Here is a 10273-nt window from a genome sequence, read left to right on the forward strand (position 1 = left end):
TTGCCCAATAAAGACATGTCAGTTGTCAGGTGAATTTCTCTAAAAAAACAAGCCTCCATAATGGTTTGAATGATGTGAGACAGGTACAGTGTGTGGAGGTGTAATGATGTGAGACAGGTACAGTGTGTGGAGGTGTAAATTACGCGGGACAGGTACAGTGTGTGGAGGTGTAAATTACGCGGGACAGGTACAGTGTGTGGAGGTGTAAATTACGCGGGACAGGTACAGTGTGTGGAGGTGTAAATTACGCGGGACAGGTACAGTGTGTGGAGGTGTAAATTACGCGGGACAGGTACAGTGTGTGGAGGTGTAAATTACGTGAGACAGGTACAGTGTGTGGAGGTGTAAATGATGTGAGACAGGTACAGTGTGTGGAGGTGTAAATTACGCGGGACAGGTACAGTGTGTGGAGGTGTAAATTACGCGGGACAGGTACAGTGTGTGGAGGTGTAAATGATGTGGGACAGGTACAGTATGTGGAGGTGTAAATGATGTGAGACAGGTACAGTGTGTGGAGGTGTAAATGATGTGAGACAGGTACAGTGTGTGGAGGTGTAAATTACGCAGGACAGGTACAGTGTGTGGAGGTGTAAATTACGCGGGACAGGTACAGTGTGTGGAGGTGTAAATTACGCGGGACAGGTACAGTGTGTGGAGGTGTAAATTACGCGGGACAGGTACAGTGTGTGGAGGTGTAAATGATGTGAGACAGGTACAGTGTGTGGAGGTGTAAATGATGTGAGACAGGTACAGTGTGTGGAGGTATAAATTACGCGGGACAGGTACAGTGTGTGGAGGTGTAAATGATGTGAGACAGGTACAGTGCGTGGAGGTGTAAATGATGTGAGACAGGTACAGTGCGTGGAGGTGTAAATGATGTGAGACAGGTACAGTGTGTGGAGGTGTAAATGATGAGACAGGTACAGTGTGTGGAGGTGTAAATTACGAGGGACAGGTACAGTGTGTGGAGGTGTAAATTACGCGGGACAGGTACAGTGTGTGGAGGTGTAAATGATGTGGGACAGGTACAGTGTGTGGAGGTGTAAATGATGTGAGACAGGTACAGTGTGTGGAGGTGTAAATGATGCGAGACAGGAACAGTGTGTGGAGGTAAACAGAGGTGCAGCATGTGGCTAGGTTGCCCGAAGCACGAGTGTGCTACTGCGCCCCTCCCCCCCAAAAAAAGTGTGTTGTATATAATATAACCACTACATATATACATACATGGCAGGGTCACACAACGATACATATACATGTACAGGAATGGTCACATACATACATACATATACATGCAGGCAGGGTCACACATCCATAGACACACACATACACAGGCAGGAAGGGTCACAAATACATACATACAGGCCGGAAGGGTCACACATACAGTACATACAGGTAGGAAGGGTGATAGACATAACTACTGGGGTATAACCTCTTACCTTAATGTGGACCCTGCAGCTTCTTCCTCGACAGGATGCTGTAGCCCCGTCCCCTGCTGGGGTCAGATGAACATGTGCTGAGCTCCACCAATCAGGGCTCAGCACAAGCTCCTCTAGTGACCAGGAGTCTCTCACTAGAGCAGGAAGGCAGGACAGGAGCTGCTGTTGCTGCGGACCCAGAAACAGGCTGTCAGCTGCTCTGGTGTCCGACTGCAGGGCGCCCTCTGGTAGGTAAGGTGCCTGGAGCTCACTGTCCAGTGGAACCGCCCCTCCCTACACCCCTGGGTGTAAATGATTTGGGACAGGTATGTGGAAGTGTTATATTGATGGGAGAGGGATTTTAGAACTTGCTGATGAATGATTATTCCAACTTTTTACATGCTTGTATAAACACACTGAAACATTACTATATTAACAATTTGCTGTACCACAAAAATGTCTGAAGAGACTTTAATCAGATGAAAAACACTTGAGTGCTGTCATTATTCAACCATTAATATAAAAAAAAAAAAGTGCAAAATCAGCCATATGACAGCTTCTAAAAACCTCCAGTACTTTCCTTATGGCCACCTACAGCCTTCTATATGGTTCCGCTACCTCAGTTGTCACTTTTTTGGGGTCCAGGATGGTTTCACCACTTCACCCTCGTCACTTTTTGTAGAAAAGTCACACTTTCACACCGCGACTACAGCAAATTGCCATTTCTAAGTAGCTCTTGCATTTCTTGGGTGCATTCATGCAAGGTCTGAAAGTTTCATGAAACAAACTCACATTTCAAAACTTGCACTTACCAAGATTGGGCTCATTGGGCACTTGCATCAGACATCACCACTGCGTCTCCCTCTGAATCAGGGGCTATATGTTCATTTACCAATGGACAATATTTCTTGAGATTGTTTCATGGGCAGCACAGACGGTGTAATGGTTAGCGTTACTGCCACACAGCACTGAGATCATGGGTTCGATTCCCACCACGGCCCTCCCTGTGCTTGCGTGGGTTTCCTCCCACACTCCAAAAATATACTGGTAGGTTAATTGGCTCCCAACACAAATTAACCCTAGTGTGTGCACATGTAATAGGGAATATAGATTGTAAGCTCCACTGGGGCAGGGACTGATGTGAATGGCCAGATATTCTCTGTAAAGCGCTGCGGAATATGTGTGCGCTATATAAATAACTGGTAATAATTTATTAAAATGGGGAACCACATACACTTTCTCCATCAGCAGCTCCAATTGTTGTTCCACTAAGTTATGTATCAATTGCTATGTACATCTTTAAGTTACATTCATATCACTCTATTTCTTTGTATCATGAGCAATGTATAGTGTTAATGTTAAATAGTGTAAATTAGAAGTTTAATCCATGACCCTGACACACTCTAATTACTGCCCCATCTCTCTCGTAACCTTTGCCTCCAAGTTCCTCGAGCAGATTCTCCAAAACCTCCTTACCACCTTTCTTTTTTCCCACTCCCTGCTTGATCAACTGCAGTCTGACTTTCATCCTCCCCACTCTTCAGAAACTGTCCTCCCTATAGTCATTAATGACCTTCTAGCTTCCAAATACAAGGCCCATTACTCTCTGCTTATTGCCTTGACTTCTCTGCTGATTTTGATACTGTGGACCACCCTCTCCTCCTGGAAAGCCATCACTCTCTTGGTCCATTTAACACTGCCTTCTCCTGGCTGTTGGCCTCCAAAATCACCCCTATGCTCATGCTACTCGAAACTACCTTTCCTCACCTGACTTCTCCCCTTACTCATGTCCCCAGCTGTTTATCTGCTATTTCCTCCTGGATATCAAAGCACTTTCTCACATGTCTAAAGCTGGGTAAACACCTTAGCGATGTGCCAACTATGGCAATGTGATGTAACAATAGATTACATCGCTGTACATACAGCACGATCCACCCTACAATGCAATAAATAATTGCATACTTAAATGAGACATCGCGTTGTCCATGGTATCATCTCATTTGATGTGCATGAATTGGGTGGATGTGGGGCTACACACTATACGATGGTCATTGCAATCCATTGGCCAACATTGTATAGCGTGCACCCAGTTATAAACTAAGCTTGCCCCCATGGGCTTATCTATAAAGGTGAACAAGGTGTACTACAGGGGCCTTGGGTCGCTGAAAGCCACACCCATTTACAATACTTTTCTCTTTATCCGCACACTCCATTAATCACATAGGCACATGAGCTGAGCAGTAGACTTGGGCACAGTGCTAGAGTTTAGTGAGGACATGCGCTGGCAAGAGGGGAACGGGGGCAGAATGGTACAGTAGAATCGGTCTTGTGCAGTTGTTGCAATCAATATGTGCCTTATATTTAAGAGCGGTCACTCATTAGCAGCTATTCTTTGAACAATTAAGAGACATTAACACACATGGCAATGATCCAAGCACATGAGGTCTCATTTGATTGAGATGGATGTAGATGGCTTCTTAGGTGAGATAATTTACAAAAAAAAAAATATAAGGGAGCGAGAAATACCAGAAATAATATGAGATATGGTAAGAACTTACCTTTGTTATCTCTATTTCTACGAAGTCCATAGGGTTCCACAGGATACCTTGGGGTATAGGTGTGACGTCAGTCATCGGGCACCATAGAGTTCAGCTTTCAGCCTCCCAGGATGCACTAGTATCCCCCTCCTATACCCCGCCCCCGAGCCAAGGCACCTCAGTTAGTTACCAAGCCATAGGCCGGAGGAGAAGGAAGAGAGAGAAAGAAGATCTGGATACACACAAGAATCACACTCTCACCAGAGGGAGACGGAAAAACCAGTGACAAGAGCAAAGCCCATCTGCAGCACAGGTGCGACAGGGCGGGAGTCCTGTGGAACCCTATGGACTTCGTAGAAATAGAGATAACAAAGGTAAGTTCTTACCATATCTCATATTTTCTACTTCAGGGTCCATAGGGTACCCACAGGATACCTTGGGGATGTCCCAAAGCAGTATCCTTTAAGGGTGGGGACGCTCCTGTGCTGAAAGGAGAATCCGCCACCCGAAGGAAGCATCCTGAGAGGCGAAGGTGTCAAACCTGTAATACCTCACGAAGGTATGGACAGAGGACCACGTAGCAGCCTTGCAGATCTGGACTGCAGAGGCACCACGTCGAGCTGCCCACGAAGGACCCACAGACCTAGTGGAATGAGCCTTCACAGAAGGAGGAACCGGCAGGCCTTCATGAAGATAAGCTTCAGAAATAGCCATACGGATCCAGGCTGCCAAAGTTTGCTTTGAAGCAGGCCAACCCTTTTTACGGAAGCCATAGAGGACAAACAAGGTGTCCGACTTCCTAAAGGAAGAAGTGCGGTCAACATAAGTCCTTAAGGCCCGCACAACATCCAAAGTGGCCTCACCCACGTCTGGTACTCCATGCCTGCTTCCGGGGCTTGGCCGATTTCTTAGGACCAGCCTGTCGAGGAAGAGACTGTGGTTTGGGCCTGCCCTGGGCCCTATAAGACCGAAAGGACGATGGTCCAGAACCAGAAGGAGCAGCGGCCGATGGGAGACATGCCGATTTGGCTGCCGCCAGCGTGGCCACAATCTTGTCTAGATCCGGACCGAAGAGAACTTCTCCAGTAAATGGCAACGCCTCCAAACCCTTTTTGGAATCAGCGTCCGCCTTCCAGGATCGCAACCACAAGGTGCGACGAGCGGCCACCGCTGCTGAAGAAATTCGAGACACCAGGGTACTAATGTCTAAGGCTGCCTCGTTGATGTAAGTGGCCGAATCACGGAGATTACCAATCAACTCCGCCTGATCGGCCGGACAGTCGGAATCAAAAGACGCCTCTAATGAATCCGCCCAGCGCTCCATCGCTCTGGCAACCCAGCAAATGGCCATAGCCGGCCGTGCTGCCCCCCCTGCAAGGGAATAAGTGGACTTCAGGCAGATCTCCACCTTGCGGTCCGTAGCATCCTTAAGGGAGGACATGGATGGCATCGGCAATGTGGCACTACGGACAAGACGGGTCATGTGAGAATCCACCTGTGGAGGGGATTCCCACTTTGCAAAATAATTATCCGCGAACGGATAAGCCACCGCCAGGCGCCTTTGCGGCTGGTAACGTTTGCCAGGCTGTTTCCACGCCTCCTCTAAATGGTCCATTAACTGACCCGAAAGAGGAAAGACTGTGGCATCGCCCTTCACATCTTTGAAAAAGGCATACTTGGATTTAGCCGCTGGGGGAACTTCGTCCTCAATCACCAAGGCTGTGCGGACTGCCCAAATAAGTCCAGGAATATATACTTTGGACTTAGCGTCAGCGTCCTTAGTATGGAGAGGTTCCTGATCGTAAGGATCCAGAATCTCCCCATCATCAGACGTCCCTTCGTCATCCTCATAAGGAGCCGACAGAGACGCCACCGGCCGTTTATGTGGCCGCATCAAAGACTCCCCTTGCAACACATCCGACAAGTGCTGTACAGAACTCGTCGAGAGTTAACCCACGCCGGCTCCTGAGAAACCGGGAGCGGGGAAATAGGGAGACTGTGGGGTACCACCAATTGTCGTGGGAAACCCTGCATGGGTGACACCACTGACTGCTGGGACAAACCCATCTGTGTAAACGCGGGCTGCGTAGCTAACTGGCCCACTAAGATCGTAAGCGCCTGAGCGAAACAAGCCCAGGGCGGCTCCTGTACCGATGCTGTAACCGTAATAGGCCGCGCCATTGACAAACACTGCCGGCAGAGGCCCTCCGCGCTACCCTCCCCCTCCGCTAACGGTACTTTACACGTAGCACACTGTAGCCGGAGAGGAATATCACTTTCAGACGTGATGGCACCAAGTATGTGACCCCTCTCACCAATTATATATTAAATAGGCAAGAGACCACCATGCAGCACCGCACCGCAAGGGCTTAGCAGAAATGACAGGGACAGTAATAAAGCTGACAGTCAGAAGAAAAGTTACAGGCAGCAGCGCTAGCACAGTCACATACAATGCAAAGAAAAATCAATTCTTGCACTAACAGCGCTGATCACTCAACTACGCAGACACAGGGCCTGGTAGGACACAGCGCTGCATACACAGACCTGCCACAGCGGAGGTGAGGTATGCGGGGGGACCCAGACCACGATGCTTCCGTCCAGTGCTTCCAGCAGCGTTCACCATGCGTTCTGGAAAGATGGCCACCGAGGAGCAGAGGGGAGGCTGGCCTGGGGGAGGAGCGCTGCTACAGGACCAGTCGGCAGTGTGCAGAGAGGGTTGTGTGCAGCGGGGGAGGTGCCGGCTGTGAGACAGGGAAGGCGCGCTCCCCTGGCATGCATTTAACCCCCGGGACGCCGCAGCGCTACCGCTCTGCTGCGGTCCACTGTCCCAGGGTGGTAGTGGAAGCGCAGGTTCTTACCAGGCTCCACGCTGCAGCCAGTCCCCAGGGAGCCCCGTGCCTGGGGACTCTGGACCATGTAACAGCGGGGACCCACCGCGGGACCCCGCTGCTTACCTTGCTGTCCCCCTTGAATCCGGCCATGGTCCAAAACATCTGGGGTCACCGCTAGCTGTGACCGCAGATGCTCACCAGCATCCCCGGATCGGTACCGGCGTTCTGGTACCGGCGGGGGTGTAGGGAAGACAGCATGGACGTCAGGACTGACTGTCCATGCTGTACATCCAGATGTGCAGCCACAGCTGCATGAAGAAAAGCTTCAGGGGCTCTTCTTAGCCCCCACTCCAACAGGTGCACCCGACTCCGGCCGGGCACCAAACGAAACTGAGGTGCCTTCGCTCGGGGGCGGGGTATAGGAGGGGGACCCTAGTGCATCCTGGGAGGCTGAAAGCTTAACTCTATGGTGCCCGATGACTGACGTCACACCTATACCCCAAGGTATCCTGTGGATACCCTATGGACCCTGAAGTAGAAAAAGGGTTGCAGTCAGGAACGTATTAAGAGAGGAGGGGTCCTGTGTTCATTCCCCTCCAGGGCCCCCTCCTCTCTCCCCATCGGCCAGCAGACTGACGCGTCTGACCGCAGAATCAGTAGACTCTGGGCACTAGAGAGTGCCTTGAGTCTAATGAGCATGTGCAGATAGCCTTGCACAAAATGGCAGACACCTCAGAGAGGTAAGTATTAGATAATATGGGTGCAGGGTGTGTGGTGCAGACCTCACCTGGACCCAGGGGCCCATGTGCACCACAAACCCTGCACCCATTATAGACATCAGTAGATTTACAGAATGGATTACATTTCTAATTCATCTTCGGTAATAGATTGGGGTAGTTTAGAACAGAACTGGACTCCTCTGTGCTTCCCCTCCTCCATACTCTGCCATCTAATGTTTAATCCATACGCCACGACATCATATTCCACTAGACCTTCACCACTTGAAGCCCAAGATGGAAGGGTTAGGCTGGCTAGGGAAGAAGGGAATTATTCTCTCGGGAGTATATTTACGTGCGGGTTTACAAGAGTGGAGATGTTGCCTTTAGCAACCAATCAGATTCTACTTCTCATTTATCTAGAAACAACTAGGAAACGATAGCTAGACTCTGAATGGATGCTATGGGCAACATCTCAACCCACACTTTAGTAAATATACCCCATTATCTGGAGATGAAGTCATGCCCTAATCTGCCTCCCCCACATAACACCCCCCCCACACACACACACAATTTGATCCTATGCCTTCTGGCCTCCTCCACTCCCTTTCTCTTGAAGCCCGTTTCTATCTTTTCAATCTCCCCCACTCGTCAGGAACTACAGATGTGTCCTCATACATCTAGCCTCCTTGCGCGTTTATACATCCCTTCTAGTCACCCTATGCTGTGGTGTGACTCTGTAGCACAGAGCGTCTTTTCGTGCATCTTTCTACCTTCAATTAAGTCTTATTTGCACTGTAAGTAGTTAAGCACAAGCAGCTTCTGCTGATTAAAATGATATGCAGCATGCCTATGTTCTGTGAGCGACTGCAGGTGTATCTGCATGCGAAATGCTACATTACAGTATCAACGGCTGTAACATTAATGTAGCATTTCGCATGCAGATACACCTGCAGTCGCAGACAGCACGTAGCCATGCTGCAGATCATTTTAATCAGCAGCCGCTGCTTGTGCTAACTATTCACAGTGCAAACAAGACGCATTTGAAGGTAAAAAGTCGCATGAAAAGACGCTCAGTGCTACCGAGTCACATGGAGCTCCCGTGTTAGGATAGAGGTATGTGGACACATCTGTATCCCCTTTGCATTCAAGCATGCCCTTGTCTCCTCTCATCCATTCCTACTACCCCATCTCTCTCCTCCCCTTTGCCTCCAAACTCCTTGAATGGATTGTCTAGAAGACCTTTCTTTCCTCCAACTCCCTGCTCGACCTATTTTAGTCTGGCTTTCGTTCCCTCCACTCCACAGAAACTGTCCTCACTAAAGTCAACAATGACTTCCTTGCTGCCAAATCCAAGGGCCACTACTCCCTTCACTTTTTCCTTGACCTCACCCCTCCTGTATATCCTTCATTCCCTCAGTATGCATGATACTGCTCTATCCTACCACTGTTGCTCGTCTCCTCGCAATACTTCACTTCTCCCCCCACTTCCTACGCCAAATGTTGGTAATTGTGAGTAACAGTAGTGGAAGTGTCACAATGAAAAGAACAATGTTTCAAGGAACTAATAACACACTGAGCTAAAGGCTGGTGGCAGTTATCTGTTCAGCTGCTGGACCTATTTAGCTCAACTGTGACTGCTGTGGACATCTCTGCTTGGATGCACTGAGCCAAATTATCAATGTTCAGTTCAAGCTGTAGAAGTTGGCTACTCCATTAACCCAACTAGGTGGCAGAAAAAGAGCCTCAATTTCCTCCAGTGCCGTGTACTCTTTGGAACAATTGTTCCTTCTGACTTTCTCAATGACTACCCCTAGCTAATCTACAACTATTGCATCACTACACCATGAACTTAAGGTGGCCATACATCAGAGACCGGATTTTGCGATCCGGCGATGCGGTGCCGGCGTTTCCGGTTGGAAACGCCGACCGGCCTTCATCGATGTTCTGCGATCCGTCGCCGGATCGCAGACATTTTCCATGTTAAATGTCGACGATTTGACGATCCCGATCATTTTTTGATCGCGATCGTAAAATCGGGAAAATACAACATGTTGGATTTCTGCAATCCCACATCGCGGCAATCCATCGCTGATGGATGGGCCCCATCACTCTATATACAATATCTTCTCTCCAGTGTCCTTTATCAACATAAATTTCCCTTTACTACCTCATTAGGCAGCACCCATGAACTCTTTTAGTTGATAGTCCTACAGACACAAACCACACATACACAGAAATCATTTTTGCACATGTTTTCTGTCCTGTCCTTTCTAATGGCTGCTGGCAGCATCTCACCCAAGCTTTGGATCCATGCAAACCCTCTACCTGCTCATGCTCCTTGGCACATCATAAAACTTCAAATCTGCCTCCTACTTTCAAACCCTCCAACCTTATCCACATATCTCCATTACTTTCCCAACACTTTTGCTGTTAACTGTATGTGTAAGGTGTTAGTATGAGAACCTGTGCAGTAGTGAATACATGCAGGTTTGTTACCCTGTCCTCAGGACCACAAACAGTGCATGTTTTCCAGGTTTCCTCACAGAATCACAAGTGAAATAAGTAGCTCCAACTGTGGATCATTTAAAATGCATCAGTGAGTAATGACTACACCTATGCACCTGCTGCGTGACCTGGAAAACGTGACCTGTGTGGGGTCCTGAGGAGTGAGTTTGAGAACCACTGCACTATTGATCCCTCAAAGAAACTAGACTTGCGTCTATAACATTACATTCCCTTCTTCCAGTTCTGGTGACAAAGTTAGTAAGACA

Source organism: Taudactylus pleione, unplaced genomic scaffold, assembly GCF_031769625.1.
Source record: "Taudactylus pleione unplaced genomic scaffold, aTauple2 ptg000201l, whole genome shotgun sequence".
Classification (NCBI taxonomy): Eukaryota; Metazoa; Chordata; class Amphibia; order Anura; family Myobatrachidae; genus Taudactylus; species Taudactylus pleione.